At 45.2% G+C, this 17,451-nt stretch overlaps 1 protein-coding gene across 1 annotated transcript in view; it reads left to right on the top strand.

Moving 5' to 3' along the window:
- LOC129043636 (double homeobox protein 4C-like) overlaps positions 1–17,451 on the top strand; it is a 57,423-nt gene that overhangs the window by 24,467 nt on the left and 15,505 nt on the right. The gene's annotated exons all lie outside the window — the stretch shown is intronic.

Raw genomic sequence — 17,451 nt, 5'->3', positions numbered from 1 at the left:
CATCTCCCAGAGCTGCTGGGAGGATTCCATGTAATCTTGTGTGAAGTACTCTGACAATAAGTTAACAGTGAGTTATCTGTCTAGAAAAGGGAGCTCTCATTTATCAAAAGGGAGCTATGCAGGACCCCAGGTTATTCTGTGTATTCAGAATACACAGAATACGTTATTTTGCCTTATCCCATCCAAGCCAATGAGCTTGAAAGTTCTCAACTGAAACTTTCATTGAAAGTTTTCTCAATGAAAAACAAACAGAACACAAACCCTCTTGACTAGTTACTCCAAGTATTACTGGCAGACCAGCAGCTTCAGCCTCCTGTAGGTGCTTGTCACAAGTGCAAATGCTTGAACAGCACCCCAGACCTACTGAACCAGACTCTGCATTTTTAACAAGGTCCCTTGATGACTCAGATACACACTACAGGTCAAGAACAACCCTCTATAAGCTCTTCTTTACGAAGACAGAAGTCCCATTTTCTATGCAAGTGCCTGCAGTTCCTCGGCTGAAGGAAGGAGACAACAGCTCTCATAAAGGACCTTTGTGAGGATTAAATATTAATATATTTGCAGCAAGTGTTTTAAACTCTAGCTCTAGTTAATCTTTCTGCTCCCCTCTACAGCTTCTCATCTCCCCAAATTCACTATTTTCTCAAGACTAAAACTGAATCAGTGGCTTCCCATCATGCTTAAATCATGACTTGATCCATTGTTACTTGATCCATTAAGTAATAAATCAGTAAACCTCTGCTGAGTGTCCATAATGTGCCATCTCCTGGGCCGAGGTCCATGAACCAAGCTTCGATCTCAGGGAGCTGCAGTCTCTACCTCAGCATGTATAGGCTCAGACAGGGCTCAGAGCACAGCCATCTGCAGTAGGTTTCTCAAACTGCTCTTCACCATCTGGGGTACCATGACAACTACTGCATTCCCTCTCTTCAATTGGGGATAATAATAATAATATTCATCTCAGAGGGTTACTGCAATGATTTAATGAGATCATCATGTTATTGGCCTGTCCATAGTAAGTCCTTAAGACCTCAATAAATGTTTGTTATTATTAAGTCTTTACAAGCCTGGAGAAATTAAATAATAATGTATTTAAGGATCTAAAGTTGTGCATAATAAATGCTGGATTATGTATTTTACCCTAAATCTTCTAGAGCTTTTCATGCCAAATCTCCTTGTAGTTCCATGTGCTGCAAAACAGCTTCATTCAGTGGTGTATGACTAAATGTCTATCAACAGGCCTTATAGGGAGTTATTATATATATTTTATGAGTTTATTATAAATTTTACTGATATAAAGAATATATAGCACACAATTTACTACTAATAGTAAAATATACAATACTCTATCACAAATTTCATGCACCTATGACTTCACTTTGAACTGCTATTTCTTGTAAAATCCAGAAGAGTATTTAACAGTTTTGTTGCCAACATGAGAGAACTTCACTTGCTCAATGATATGAGTGACTTCTAATAATTAGTCAAATAATTAGAAAGTGATGAGTTTGAGTATTCAATACCTCTGTGTTTAATATAATGTCTTTAATTACAAGTTTATATGATTTAATTTTTCATAAATGATTGTTGATATGGTTTGGTTGTGTCCCCCACCCAAATCTCCTCTTGAATTTTAACTCCCACAATTCCCATGTGTTGTGAAAGGGACCTGGTGGGAAGTAATTGAATCACGGGAGCAGGTCTTTCCCATGCTATTCTCATGATAGTGAATAAGTCTCATGAGATCTGATGGTTTTAAAAACGGGAGTCTCCCTGCACAAGCTCTCTTGTCTGCCGCCATGTGAGATGTGCCTTTCACCTTCCACCATGATTATGAGGCCTCCCCAGCCACATGGAACTGTAAGTCCAATAAACCTCTTTCTTTTGTGAATTGCCCAGTCTCAGGTATGTCTTTACCAGCAGTGTGAAAATGGACTAATACAGTAAATTGGTACCGGGAGTGGGGCATTACTGAAAAGATCCAAAAATGTGGAAGTGACTTTGGAACTGGGTAACAGGATAGGTTGGAACAGTTTGGAGGGCTCAGAAGAAGACAGGAAAATGTGGGAAAGTTCAGAACTCCCTAGAAACTTGTTAAACGGCGTTGACAAAAATGCTGCTAGTGATACGAACAATAAGGTCTAGGCTGAGGTGATCTCAGATGGAGATGAGGAACTTGTTGGAAACTGGAGCATAGGTGATTCTTGTTATGTTTTAGCAAAGAGACTGCTGGCATTTTGCCCCTGCCCTAGAGATTTGTGGAACTTTGAACTTGAGAGAGATGATTTAGAGTATCTAGCAGAAGAAATTTCTAAGCAGCAAAGCATTCAAGAGGTGACTTGGGTGCTATTAAAGACGTTCAGTTTCAAAAGGGAAACAGAGCATAAAAGTTTGGAAAACTTGCAGCCTGACAATGCAATAGAAAAGAAAATTCCATTTTCTGAGGAGAAATTCAAGCCAGCTGCAGAAATTTGCGTAAGTAACAAGGAGCCAAACATTAATCTCCAAGACAATGGGGAAAATGTCTCCAGGGCATGTCAGAGACCTTTGCAGCAGCCCCTGCCATCACAGGCATGGAGGCCTAGAGGAAAAAAGTGGTTTTGTGGGCCAGGCTTAGGGTCCCCATGTTTTGTGCAGCCTAGGGACTTGGTTCCCTATATCCCAGTCACTCCAGCCATGGCTGAAAGGGGCCACCATAGAGCTCCAGCCATGGCTTCAGAGGGTGCAAGCATCAAGCCTTGGCAGCTTCCATCTGGTGTTGAGCCTGCGAGTGCACAATAGTCAAGAATTGAGGTTTGGGAAGCTCCGCTTAGATTTCAGAAGATGTATGGAAACACCTGGATGTCCAGGCAGAAGTTTGCTGCAGGGGCAGGGCCCTCATGGAGAACCTCTGCTACGGCAGTGTGGAAGGGAAATGTTGGGTGAGGGCTTCTACACAGAGTCCCTACTGGGGCACTGCCTAGTGGAGCTGTTAGAAGAGGGCCATCATCCTCCAGGACGGTAGATCCACTAACAGCTGGCACCATGTGCCTGGAAAAGCCACAGACACTCAGTGCCAGCCTGTGAAGGCAACTGGGAGGGAGGCTGTACCCTGCAAAGCCACAGGGGCAGAGCTACTTAAGACCATGGGAAGCCACCTCTTGCATCAGCATGACCTGGATGTGAGACCTGGAGTCAAAGGAGATCGTTTTGGAGCTTTAAGAATTGACTGCCCCACTAGATTTCAGACTTGCATGGCACCTGTAGTCCCTTTGTTTTGGCCAATTTCTCCCATTTGGAATGGCTATATTTACCCAATACCTATACCCCCATTGTATTTAGGAAGTAACTAAACTAACTTGCTTTTGATTTTACAGGTGTATAGGTGGAAGGGACTTGCCTTGTCTCAGATGAGACTTTGGACTGTGGACTTTTGAGTTAATGCTGAAATGAGTTAAGACTTTAGGGGACTGTTGGTAAGGTATGATTGGTTTTGAAATGTGAGGACATGAGATTTGGGAGGGGCCGGGAGCAAAATGATATGAACTGGCTGTGCCCCAACCCAAATCTCATCTTGAATTCTAACACTCACAATTCCCACGTGTTGGTGGGAGGTAATTGAATCATGGGAGCGGGTCTTTCTCATGCTATTCTCATGATAGTGAATTAGTCTCACAAGATCTGATGGTTTTAAAAATGGGAGTCTCCTTGCACAAGCTCTCTTCTCTTGTCTGCCACCATGTGAGATGTGCCTTTCACCTTCCACCGTGATTGTGAGGCCTCCCCAGCCACATGGAACAGTAAGTCCAATAAACCTCTTTCTTCTGTAAATTGCCCAGTATCTGGTATGTCTTTATCAGCAGCGTGAAAACAGACTAATACAAGTGTTTTTAACAATTAGCTTGCAAAATTTAATAATTTAATAATCAGCTCTCTTGGCCAGGCACAGTGGCTCACGCCTGTAATCCCAGCACTTTGGGAGGCCGAGGCAGGCAGATCATGAGGTCTGGAGTTGAAGACCAGCCTGGCCAACATGGCGTCTCTACTAAAAATACAAAATTTAACCGGGTGTGGTGGCAGGCACCTGTAATCCCAGCTACTCAGGGAACTGAGGCAGGAGAATTGCTTGAACCTGTGAGGCAGAGATTGCAGTGAGCCAACATTGTGCCACTACACTCCAGCCTGGGCAACAAGAGCAAGTCCATCTCAAAAAAAAAACAATAATAATAATCAGCTCTCTTAAGCTAACAGAGCCAGTTCCATCTCAGAGGTAAGGAAAATTTAGTATTGGGATCAGATCCATAACTGCTTGGCTATATTTCATTATAATTTTGTTATTTTAAATATCTTTATTATAATTTATTAATACTCCTAAGGAACTTTATTGTAAGCTCATAGTTTTGTGTGTGTTTTCTTGAAATAAGATCTCACTCTGTCACCCAGACTGGAGCGTGATCTCAGCTCACTGCAGACTTGACTTCCTGGGCTCAAGTGATCCACCTGCTTCAGCCTCCCAAAGTGCTGGGATTACAGGTGTGAGCCACTGTGCCCAGCCAAGCTCATAGTTTAGAAAGTGATAAACCTAATTCAATTGCTACCAATTTGTGAGGATTCTAGCTTTCCCTACCCTCACCTTTGTCATCATAAAGTCATTTATTACTTCCAAAAAAAAAACTTGTAAAAATTATAGACTTAAAGTCTCTTCTCTGATGGTTATTACAGACTAATATTTTTTGAGCTGATATACAGAAAGCAAAATCAAGTGCAGGCCAAATTTTGGGCCTAGAAATTAAAACACGAGGACAGATTGAGTATTTTAGAAAGGATTTGAATTTGAATACCTTAGGCAAGGAAGGCTGGCAGCCTCAGAGCATTCCTGCCACACCCTGCTGTTACACTCAGCTGCTTAGGTCCCATGTGGATTAAAGACAAGCAAGTTCACAGGAATTGTCTAGTGTGGCTGTTTACTGTCATCTTGTGCATAGGGAAGGAATTTAAGAACCAAGCCCCCAAATCATACTAAGTCATTGAAAAGCTGCATGTGTACTGATTTCTTATGGTAATTATCAAGAATATCTAAAATAATTCATGAACTGGCTTAGACTGGTTCCTGGCATGTAGTAAGCACACAGTCAAATTAAGTTGCCATTATTATTATTGAGTGTGTATTTCATGATTGAGGGAATCTAGTCATCTAGAACATGGTCAGAATGTGTGGGAAAAAAAATTAAAGGGGTTTGGTTCATTTCAGTCAACTGGGGGAGGATGGCCTTGAAGACAGCTGATACACAGAGCCTTGGTGAAGACAAGTTTGGAAAGAATAGTTTTAGTTCTCTCAATTACTCTTAATATTAATCTCTCTTTCTCATACTTGTTTCTCTCCCTTCTATCTCTATTGCTCCCTGTCTCCCCGTCCCTTCCCCCCTTCATCTCCCCCTGCTGTCTCCTCTCTCTTTTCTTTCTTTTTTTTTTTTTGAGACGGAGTCTCACTCTGTTGCCCAGGCTGGAGCGCACTGGCATGACCTCAGCTCACTGTAACCTCCGCCTCTTGGGTTCAAGCAATTCTCTGCCTCAGCATCCTGAATAGCAGGGATCGCAGGTGCCTGCCACCACGCCCGGCTAATTTTTTGTATTTTTAGTAGAGACGGGGTTTCACTATCTTGGCCAGGTTGGTATTGAACTCCTGACCACGTGATCCACTCGCCTCGGCCTCCCAAAGTGCTAGGATTCCAGGCATGAGCCACCGCGCCCGGCTCTCTCTTTTCTTTCAGGGAGCGGAGTGAGGCATTGAGATCGGGTGGGTTTTGTTGTGGTTTTGGCTCCTCCCCTTCTAGCTCCCTCAAGTTGGAAGATTCCAAAAAATGCTCTAAACCTCATTTTTCTTATGTGAGTAATGGAAGTAATGTCATATTTGCTGAAAGAAAAAGCCCTGCCAGACCAGAATTCTATAACCAGAGAAAATACCTTTCAAAAATGAAGGTGAACTGAAGTACAATTCCTAAGTAACTTTGAATTCTGTGCTTGTAATTGCTATGTGGTGCCTGTTCAGTGTCAGTTACTGGGTAAGATTCTAAAGAAAATACAAAATATAAACAAGGAAAATACGGTTTGTTTTATGGCTTCAAAAATATTCCATGAACCTCATGAGAGACCATCAAAGTTCTGGATTCCTTCAAAGAATAACAGGGAAAGAGGCCAAAAAAAAAAAAGACAAAAAACAAAAAACCAACAACACCACCACCACTGTTTTGTTTTGTTTTGTTTTGTTTTAATTTTTTTTTTTTTTTCCTCCAAAGACATTTCAGCCGGGTGCAATAGCTCATGCCTGTAATCTCAGCACTTTGGGAGGCCAGGGCGGGCAGATTTTCTGAGCTCCGGAATTCAAGACCAGCCTGGGCAACATGGCGAAACTCCCTCTCTACTAGAAGAAATACAAAAAATTAGCCGGGCATGGTGGCACATGCCTGTAATCCCAGCTACTCAGGAGGCTGAGGCACAAAAATTGCTTGAACCTGGGAGGTGGAGGTTGCAGTGAGCCGAGATGGTGCCACTGCACTCCAGCATGGGCGACAGAGCTAGACTCTGTCTCCAAAACAATAACAACAAAGACATTCCATAGTGAGTTGAGTTGATCTAGTCAAGACTATGTTTTTATTCACAAAGTATATTAGACACTCATAAATTAATATGTTCTTTCCATAAGAGATGGCTGGATTTGTTTTCTTGTTGTTGTTGTTTTGTTTTTGAGACGGATTCTCGTGCCTCAGCCTCCCGAGTAGCTGGGATTACAGGCGCCCACCACTATGCCCGGCTAATTTTTGTATTTTTAGTAGAGACTTCACCATGTTGACCAGGCTGGTCTCGAACTCCCGGACTCAAGCAATCTGTCCGCCATGGCCTCCCAAAGTGCTGGGATTACAGGCGTGAGCCACCGCGCTCAGCCGGGATTTGCAACATAGCTGTGAATCAACGAATTTTTTTGTTGTTATTTGAGGCTAATGTTTCCAAAATCATGGAAAAAGGCTGCCTGGCAAATCAGTATAATCCTAGAATTTAGGCCTAAAACAGTCTCCTTACTTTATGAAAAAGGCCGTGATGGGACCAGCGCCCCCACAGCCACACTGCAAGGAGGGTCCCAGGCTCAGGCTCAGAGGAAGCAGCGCTCCCTGCAGGCCCCGAAGCTGGGTGGCACAAGCCGGGTCGCGGCTCTGGCGGGAGCGCAGGGACCTGCAGATCAGCACTAGCGCCGCTTCCAGGGTCATCCCTACTCTCAGGCTCAGGGGGCCCATCAGCCGCATGACCTGAAGCTTCTCTCAAGGAACTCCAAACCCCCCAACGCGGGGGACAGTCTCATCCGAGGACCACTCAGCCCCAGGGTGGCCCAGTCCCTGGACCGCCCCGCCACAGGACAACTCGGGGACTGCCCATCCGAGCACATCCTGTCCGAGGACCTTCCAGCGCCTGAGGATGCAGAGCAGGGGAAGGCGGGAAGCCCAGATGTCGTGTCCAGTCCCTGCAGGCCCCAGAACTCAAGGCAGCCCCGGAGGCCGCAGTCCAGCCAGCGAGTAGGAGGCCGGTCCAGGCAGCTCCGGCTCCCGCACGTGGGGGGACTCCCCAGGCTCCAGGCTCACTCTGCGGCGCTCCTCCCGGGCCAGCTTCAGGATGGAAACGGCAGGGCCCGCACGAGCGTCCGAACGCTGATGTCCCGGCCATTCCTTAGCTGGCCGGCTCACCCCCATGCCATGCCCTCGGTGTGGTGTGGTGTGGTGGGGTGGGCTGTGGGTAGGTGTTCCTCTCACCCCACAATGGCTATTGCCGCTCCATTTTAAGCCACAGGATGTAAAAGGAAATTTCACATGACTTGCAGAACTGTCTGGGAAGTCCCCACCTCTCCTCACCCCCATTGTTCCGAGAAAACGAGAAAAAACATACATTTGGGAATTTAGAGCTGACTCTTAGCCGCTCTGAATTCTGCTTGCAGAAGGCAAGGCCTCCTTTTTATTTCCTAAAATAAAAAGTTTATTGCATCGGCTCAAAGGACTGAGAGAAGTAAACCTTCCCTCACCTAATAGACTCCTGCGGTAAGCCACGCTAACCTCCCTCCTCTCCAGATTCTCTTCTGCTAAAGATTTTCTTGGTTTCTTTCCTCCTCTTAGCTGGCTCACACCTTATGTGGGTGTGCTTCCAGCGCTCAGAGGTCACACGCTCATTCCCGCCCTTTGGCGGCGTGGTTCCGACCCCCAACTCTTCCCGCAGCCCAACCCCTCCTGTTGGGAAGGGGAAGAGGCGTCTGGCGGGACTTCTCAAGGGATGGAAGAACCTAGAAAGGAAAAAGCAGGCCACAGAGCAAGAATGCCAAGGGTGCCTCAGATGGAATAGCGGCTTCTCAGACTGATCCTGTTAAAGAACTGAAATAGCAGATGCTCCCCGAAATATTTCAAGACGCCAAAATGTGGTGACTGTCTCTGGAGAGGTACCCATAAGCCATTTAAATCCTTTTGCCTGGAGAATCTGCAGAGCTCACAGTGGCTCATTTTGCCTTTGGCAGAAAAATAAAATGCCTCAGGTAACAAACTGAGTCAGTTTTTACATTTTCCCTCTAGGCCCTGACTTTAGGCAGCAGCTGCCTGAAGCCGGCTCTATAATTTATTTTTATCTTGCTCCTCTGTGACATGAGACAAGAAATACACCTAAAGTCATCACCCCTAATCTGGAGTTTCGCTTTCCACAATTTCAGTTACAGGAGGTCAACCTTGGTCCAAAAATATGAAATGGAAAATTCCAGAAATAAACAATTAATAAGTTTTAAATTGCATGCTGTTCTGAGTGGTGTGATGAAATCTTGCCCCGTCCAGCTCTGTCCCACCCAGTACATGAATCGCCCCTTTGTCCAGCATATCCACCCTGTCTATGCTACCTGCCCATTAGTCACTTATTAGCTGTCTCAGTTATCAGATCAGGAAGAAAAGTAAGTAAAGGATAAGATATTTTGAGAGACAGAGAGAGAGAGAGAGACCACATTTACATAACTTTTATTGCAGTATATTGTTATAATTGTTCTATTTTATTATTGTTATTAATCTCTTACAGTGCCTAATTTATAAATTAAACTTTATCATAAGGCCGAGCGTGGTGGCTCATGCCGTAATCCCAGCACTTTGGGAGGCCAAGGTGGGCAGATCACCTGAGCTCAGGAGTTCGAGACCAGCCTGGCCAACATGGTAAAACCCTGTCTCTACTAAAAATACGAAAATTAGTCGAGTGTGGTGGCACGCATCTGTAATCCCAGCTACTCAGGAGGCTGAGGCAGGAGAATTGCTTGAACCTGGCAGGCAGAGGTTGCAGTAGCCAAGATTGCACCACTGCACTCCAGCCTGGGCGACAGAGCAAGACTCTGTCTCAAAAAAAATACATAAATAAATAAACTTTATCATAGTTATGTATGCATAGAAAACAACCCAGAGTAAAATATATATAGGGTTTGTTACTATCTGAGGTTTCAGACATCCACTGGGGGGTCTTGGGGGTCTTGGAATGTGTCCCCCATGATAAGGAGGAGGGAACTACTGTAGTTCTCTGTATAAGTACCTGACCAAGCATTTTACAAATAATGGTATAATTTGCTATCAGTGCATCACATTGTGTCTGTCAAAATGTTATTTTCTTGGACTTTAAGTAACCAAAACAATCTCAAAAACAATAAGGTTGGAGGTCTCATACATCTGGATTTGAAAACTTACTGCAAAGCTACAGTAATCAAAACAGTGTGGTACTGGCATAGAAACAGCCCCATAGACCAATGGAATAGAACAGACAGCCCAAAAATAAACCTTTATATATACGGTCAAGTGATTTTTATTTTATTTTTTTTGGAGATGGAGTCTTGCTCTGTCACCCAGGCTGGAGTGCAGTGGTATGATCTTGGCTCACTGCAACTTCCATCTCCCAGGTTTAAGTGATTCTCCTGCCTCAGCCCCCCGAGTAGCTGAAACTACAAGCACACACCACCACACCTGGCTAATTGCTGTATTTTTAGTAAAGACAGGGTGTCACCATGTTAACCAGGCTGGTCTCAAACTCCTGACCTCAGGCAATCCACCCGCCTTGGCCTCTCAAAGTGCTGGGATTACAGACGTGAGCCACCCCGCCAGGCTTTCAAATGATTTTTTTAACAATGATACCAAGACCATTTACAGGGAAAGAATAGTTTTTTCAAAAAATAGTGTTGAAAGGCCGGATATGGTGACTCATGCCTGTAATCCCAGCACTTTGGGAGGCTGAGGCAGGAGGATTGCTTGAGCCCAGGAGGTCAAGATCAGCCTGGACAATATAGTGAGGCCCCATCTCTGAAAAAATAAAAATAATAAATGTTGTAGGGAGATTGAGTCTCCACATGCAACAGAATGAAGCTGGACCTTTACCTAGTGCCATATGCAAAAATTAACTCAAAATGGATCAAAGACCTAACTATAAAAGCTAAAACTGTAAGAATCTTAGGCTGGGCACGGTGGCCCACGCCTGTAGTCCCAGCATTTTGGGAGGCCGAGGCAGGCAGATCACGAGGTCAGGAGATCAAGATCACCCTGGCTAACACGGTGAAACCCCGTCTCTAATAAAAATACAAAAAAATTAGCCGGGCGTGGTGGCGGGCGCCTGTAGTCCCAGCTACTCAGGTGGCTGAGGCAGGAGAATGGTGTGAACACGGGAGGCGGAGCTTGCAGTGAGCCAGGATTGTGCCACTGCACTCCAGCCTGGGCAACAGAGTGAGACTCTGTCTCAAAAAAAAAAAAAAAAAAGAAAAGAAACTATAAGAATTTTAAAAGAAGTCTTCCTTATATCAGATTTGACAATGATTTCTTGAATGTGATACCAAAAGCATGGGCAATATAAGAAAAAATAGATAAGCTGAAGTTAATAAAAATTGAAAACTTTTTCCCTGGTGGTCTAGTGGTTAGAAAACAAACAAACAAACAAGTTTAAAACTTTGTGCATTAGAGGACACAATCAGTTCAGGCGCAGTGGCTCACACCTGTAATCCCAGCACTTTGGGAAGCCAAGGCAGGAGGATCACTTGAGGTCAGGAGTTCAAGACTAGCCTGGGCAACATGGTGAAACTCCATCTCTACTAAAGATACAAAAATTAGCCAGGCATGGTGGCGCACAACTGTAATTCCAGCTATTTGGGAGGCTGAGGTGGGAAAATTGCTTGAACCCAGGAGGTGGAGTTTGCAGTGAGCTAAGATCATGCCATTGCACTCCAGCCTGGGCAACAGAGCAAGACTCCATCCCTCACCACCAAAAATATTATTTTCTTTTATGTGATAGTCATACCAATTCCTAAAATTAATATAGGGCCATAATTATGCAGAGTTCTTGGTTGGATTTATGGATGATAAATGTCTTTTCCCATTATCACTGACCTTTCCACCTTTTTTTTTTTTTTTTGAGATGGAGTCTCACTCTGTCGCCCAGGCTGGAGTGCAGTGGCGCAATCTCAGCTCACTGCAAGCTCTGCCTCCCGGGTTCACGCCATTTTCCTGCCTCAGCCTCCCGAGTAACTGGGACTACAGGTGCCCACCACCACGCCCAGCTAATTTTTTGTATTTTTAGTAGATACAGGGTTTCACCATCTTGGCCAGGCTGGTCTTGAACTCCTGACCTTGTGATCCACCTGCCTCAGCCTCCCAAAATGCTGGGATTACAGGCATGAGCCACCGAGCCTGGCCCCACCTTTTCACTCTTAAATCCAGATTTTTAATGAACAGAAGTTCTTGGCCTTAATGGAGTCAAATGTTTTTAATGGAATAATTGTTTCCCTTTGTGGCTAGTGCTTTTTATGCTGTTTGAGAGCGCTGTGCTTATCTGAGGTTTTATGTAAAGGCAGTATTGAGAGTTGGCAGGTGGATCTGCTTGCCCAAGGCTGGGAGCGAGAGTCAGTGTAGAGCCAGTTGGGCTTCAAGGCCTTTGCCCAAGACTTTCTAAAAGATGCTTTAAGGTTTTACTATGTCAGGGCTACAAGTTCTGCCTTCGAAACTTTCCACATGCTCTAGCAACTTAAATTCTTTTTTTTTTTTTTGAGACGGAGTTTTGCTCTTGTTGCCCAGTCCTTTCTCTCTGACAGATTTGATGGCAAACTCATTCCTAATTGCCTGGCTTCTTGGTAGATGAAACCCCCTTCTCTTCCCAGGGCACTAGGTCTCTTTTTGGGAATCTGCCCCTGTAGAGAGCTGCCCTGTTCACTGCAGTTCCAAAATACTGGAGAAAAACTTAAATGTCTACCAGCAGAGGGAGGAAGAGTTAAAACAGAGAGAATCCAGGAAACTGAATTCTGGGCACCCACTAAATACTGCCAGTGTGCTGGCAGGAAAGGATGTCCAAGAGATGAGAAAACATATTTTGCAGTCTAATAGATTTAGCATGCTTACCTTTTTGTAAAATAAATAATATACTGTGTGTATTAATATAAGAAAATTCTGGGCCAGGTGCAGTGGCTCACATCTGTAATCCAAGCACTTTGGGAGGTCGAGGCAGGCGGATAACCTGAGGTCAGGAGTTTGAGACCAGCCCGGCCAACATGTCTCTACTAAACATACAAAAATTAGAGGGGTATGGTGGTGGGCGCCTGTAATCCCAGCTACTTGGGAGACTGAGGCAGAAGAATCACTTGAATCCGGGAGGTGGAGGTTGCAGTGAGCTGAGACCATGCCATTGCACTCCAGCCTGGGCAACAAGAGCAAAACGCCGTCTCAAAAAAAAAAAAAAAAAAAGGAAAGAAAAAGAAAAAAGAAAATTCTACGAGGGCAATATGAATAGTTACCTATTGGAGGGGAGGGGTTTGCTCTTGGAAGGGCAGGGACTGAGGGCTGTGGTGAGCCGAGGGGAGATGCTTCACTTTAATTTTTATCTTTTAAAAAAATTGTGGGATTATTGTTGGTTTTAACCTTGTTTGTGTGGTTTATCTTCCTCTGTAATTTTCCTAGTGAAACTAATAAAACAAGGCCAAGGCAGGAGGATCTCTTGAGGCCAGGAGCTCGAGAGGAGCCTGGGCAACATAGTGCAACCCGCCTTCTCTACAAAAAAATAAACAATAATACATAATAAAACAGGGCAGGGCTTGGGGGCTCACGCCTGTAATCCCAGCACTTTGGGAGGCTGAGGCGAGTGGATCTCTTAAATCTAGGAGTTCGAGACCAGCCTGGGCAACATGGTGAAACCCTGTGTGTACTAAAAATACAAAAATTAGCTGGGTGTGGTGGCGCAGGCCTACAGTCCCAGCTACTCGGGCGGCTGAGGTGGGAAGATTGCTTGAGCTTGGGAGGCGGAGGTTTCAGTGAGCTGAGATCATGCCGCTGTACTCCAGCCTTGGCCACAGAGTGAGACCCCATCTCAAAAACAGACAAAAACAAAAAACAAACCTCACACACTAAATAAAACAAAGTTAAGACAGGAAGGAGAGAGATTTTGTCTCAGATGTCTGCGTCCTTACCTTCAGACCCAGTCTCTGACTTTGTTTTCTAGTGAGATAAAAATAAATAGGCCCCCACATGTCAGAGTTGGATGATTTCTTAGAAATCGTGATCCAGTGACCTCCTTTTTCAGGTGATGCAGGGGTGCCGGCCCTCACCTGGGACCTGAAGTTCAGGTTAAAATGTTGGCTTTGCCACTTGTGGGTAAGGTCTCCTTTAGGGAAGTGATTTTCCATCTCCTAGCCTTCACCCCTGCAAGCCCAGCTCCATGGTAATTGTAACAAGTTTTCTGACTGTTACAACCTACCGAAAAGAAGCTGGAGAAAAGTCACAACAAACAGGAGACAAGTACAGTCCTCCTGTCTGGAGGTGTTAAAATGTTCGGGTGGTGCTCAAAGGGCACCAGTGACATTTGTTTGCATCTCAATGGCATTTAAGGATAATCTATGCTGAGCAGCTTATTTTATCAAGCAGGAAGCGAGACCCAGAAAGCAAAGTCTTTTGCCAGAGTTCTTTAGGCAGGGGCAGGTTCCAGGACAAAGGAGAGGGTGAAAGCTGCAGGAAGCTTGTCCTTCTCTCCACTAAGGAGACAATTCACAGTCTCCAAAATGCATCTCCTTTCTGGGAACTCTTTATCTCTGCACCTTGAAAGCTATCATCTGTCCAAGTGTTCTGGGCTCTGGTAGCCTTTTCTAGCTAGGTGGGGAAGAGGTAGAGAACTTAGGCCAAAACTTGTCAAGAGTTTCCAAGGGCAATTTGGGAAAAAGATGAGAGGAGGACATGAACATCTGTTCCCAGCTGGGCTCATTGACTCAATCCTGTAATCTTAGCACTTTGGGAAGCCAAGGCGGGAGGTTTGCCTTGCAGCCAGGAGTTTGAGACCAGCCTGGACAACATAGCGAAACCCCCCACCCTCCCTGCCACCATCTCTACTAAAAAAGAAAAAAGAAAATAGACATCTGTCGCTAGGTGGAGGAGGGTTGGTGTTTCTCTTAGGAATACCTGTTTCCATGGAAACATAGGGATGACACCAGTCCCCAGGCCTGAGTTGGCAGCACAGCTCTACTGCATAACCGTGCAAGCTGAGAGCAGTTTCAGTGTCCACCCTCCTGGAGCCGTGCTGCTCAGGAAAAATATAATGTAAGCCACATATGTAACATTACATTTACACTAATAACATTGAACTGAAAAGAACCAGGTGAAATTGATTTTAATAATATATTTCATTTTACCCAATATGTCAAAAATGTCATTTTGACATGTAATGCATATAAAAATCATTGAGATAGGTCGCATTCTGTTTTCCATGGTAAATCTCCAAAATCTAGTGTGTGTCGTTTTGTCTACTCACAGCACAACTCAATTCGGCCTCACCATGTTCAGGTGCACAATCATCGTGTGTGGCCCAGGGCTGCTGTCCTGGACAGCACAGGACAAGTGAACACGAACGCCTTCCCTGCCCTTCTCCTCCCACACCTGCTAGCCTGTAAGAGGAGGAAGCAGCCCTTCTCGGGTTCAGTGTGGTAGTTCATGGTGGCTGAGACGGGCCAGAATCCCAGGGCTGCTCTGAGAGAGGAGCTCAGTCTGTGCTCTGGCCTTCTCTCTCAAAGAAATGGAGATAGACCCAGCATTTTGGGAGGCTGAGGCAGGAGGATTGCTTGAGCCCAGGAGTTCAAAACCAGCCTGGGGAACATAGTGAGACTTTGTCTCTACAAAACAACAACAACAAAAATTATCCAAGTATGGTGGCACATGCCTGTAGTCCCAGCTGCTCAGAAGGCTGAGGTGAAAGGATTGCTTGAGCCCCAGAGGTTGAGACTACAGTAAGCTGTGATCACACCACTGTACTCCAGCCTGGGTGACAGAGAAGACCCTGTCTCAAAAAAAAAAAAAAAAAAAAAAAAAGAAAAGAAAGAAAAGAGATAAAGGGATTGGGGGAGATTGTGAGGACTAATTAATACACATGAGGTCTTAGGGTAGGACTTGGCCTAAAGGAAAGAGCAAAATACACCAGCCCTTGTGCTCCACATGGTCTTATTTTGTCCCGCCAAGCACACGGCTAGAGTTGCCTCAAAATGCTGGCAGGGAAATTCCCAGAAGGGAGTGCCCCATACCATCCCAAGATGGGGTTGGTTGGGATTCCAAAGAAAGAAGCACTAGCCAGGCGCAGTGGCTCATGCCTGTAATCCCAGCACTCCGAGGCGGGTGGATCACAAGGTCAGGAGTTCGAGACCAGCCTGGCCAACATGGTGAAATCCCATCTCTACTAAAAATAGAAAAATTAGCCAGGCTTGATGGCACACGCCTGTAGTCCCAGCTACTTGGGAGGCTGACACAGGAGAATCGCTTGAACCTGGGAGGAGGAGGTTGCAGTGAGCCGAGATCGTGCCATTGCACTCCAGCCTGGGGACGAGAGTGAAACTAAGTCTTAAAAAAAAAAAAGCACTAACACCAGTAACACCAGGGTGATGAGTCCAGAGCATTTATTAGGGAACCTACATACAGAGGCTGCAGCAACCCACTCGAGGGACAGTGAGAGACAAGGGGTTTCTCCCTAGGTATGTCTGCAGTAGGGGGACCAGGGTTTACAGATGTCAGGGTTGAAGGAATTTAGCTGAGGGTCAGGGCCAGTTTCTTTCTGTGTTTTCAGCAAACAACCTAGATATCTTTATCAATGCTGAGGCCCAGCTTTGGGTCAAGCCTGCAGGGAAAAACCTGTAGCTGACTGCATCACAGAGCGGTTAAGGCACTCTGTGATTTTTGATCAAGACTGTTAGGGGAGCCAGAGATCACCTCCAGCTCCACTTTTAGCTCTCAGTGGTCTTCAGCCGGATCTAGAAACCAAATGATACCAGGTAGATTTTTTTAAAGCAAATAATTTTTTTATTTTTAAAAACTTATTTATTTATCATTTATTTAGAGACAGGGTTTCACTGTTTCCTGGGCTGGAGTGCAGTGGTGCAATCACAGCTCACTGCAGCTTTGACTTCCTGGGCTCAAGTGATCCTCCCACTTCAACTTCCTGAATAGCTGGGACTACAGGCACCTACCATGCCAATCTAATTCTTCTTTTTTTAGATGAAGTCTCACTCTGTCGCCCAGGCTGGAGTACAGTGGTGCGATCTTGGCTTACTGCATTCTCTGCCTCCCGGATTCAAGCGATTCTCCTGCCTCAGCCTCCTGAGTAGCTGGGATTACAGGCGCGCTCCACCACGCCTGGCTAATTTTTGTATTTTTAGTAGAGACAGGGTTTCACCATGTTGGTCAGGCTGGTCTCGAACTCCTGACTTCGTGATCTGCCTGCCTGAGCCTCCCAAAGTGCTGAGATTACAGGCGTGAGCTACCGTGTCCTGCCTTTTTTTGTTGAAATGGAGTTTCACTCTTGTCGCCTAGGGTGAAGTACAATGGTGTGTTCTTGGCTAACTGCAACCTCCAACTCCCAAGTTCAAACAATTCTCCTGCTTCAGTTTCCAGAGTAGCTGGGATTACAGGTGTGCACCACCATGCCCAGCTAATTTTTTTGTATTTTTAGTAGAGATGGGCTTTCACCATGTTGGCCAGGCTGGTCAAGAACTCCTGACCTCAGGTGATCCCCCTACCTCAGCCTCCCAAAGTGCTGGGTTTACTAGTGTGAGCCACTGCACCTGGCCCATAATTTTTACAAATTTTTTGTAGAGATGGGGTCTCACTGTGTTGCCCAGGTTGGTCTTGAACTCCTAGGCTCAAGTAATCGTCCTGTCCTGGCCTCTCAAAGTGTTGGAATTACAGACATGAGCCACTGCCCATCCTGACAGCTGGTAGATTAACAAAAGAAAAGTACACAAATTTCATTAGTTTTACATGAACATGAGGATCTTTACAAGAGAGTGGTCTGAAGAAGTGAGTGGCAAAGCAAGATGCTTTTATACTTTTTAGATAAAGAGTGATAAATTTAAGAAAAAACAACAGGACAAAGATAATCTGGCAACAGGCAGTAAATTTTCCAGGGGAGTCACTAGGAGGT

This window comes from Pongo pygmaeus, chromosome 13, assembly GCF_028885625.2.
Source record: "Pongo pygmaeus isolate AG05252 chromosome 13, NHGRI_mPonPyg2-v2.0_pri, whole genome shotgun sequence".
Taxonomy (NCBI): Eukaryota; Metazoa; Chordata; class Mammalia; order Primates; family Hominidae; genus Pongo; species Pongo pygmaeus.
Note: the sequence above shows the minus strand (reverse complement) of the source record. Positions and strands in the feature narration are given on the sequence as shown.